Consider the following 247-nt stretch of genomic DNA (forward strand, 5'->3'; position numbering starts at 1 on the left):
CTCTTGCGAAACATAATGTAGAAAACTGACTCAGTCTTTTTTTTTCGTTTTGTTCATCAATAGAAGTGAAGAGATACGAATGTTTTCACACAGTTCTATTTTTTCCTTTTTTTTCTGTCGTTTAGCCTAGACCTGGTGTGAAAATGCCCGCCACAATAAAAAAATGTCACCGTATAGTAATTTTTGCTGTTTAGCTTTCGAGCCACCTTCCGAAAGATACGCCACAAGAAGATATACGAAACGAAAG

The sequence above is a fragment of the Penaeus monodon genome, chromosome 19 (genome assembly GCF_015228065.2).
Source record: "Penaeus monodon isolate SGIC_2016 chromosome 19, NSTDA_Pmon_1, whole genome shotgun sequence".
Classification (NCBI taxonomy): Eukaryota; Metazoa; Arthropoda; class Malacostraca; order Decapoda; family Penaeidae; genus Penaeus; species Penaeus monodon.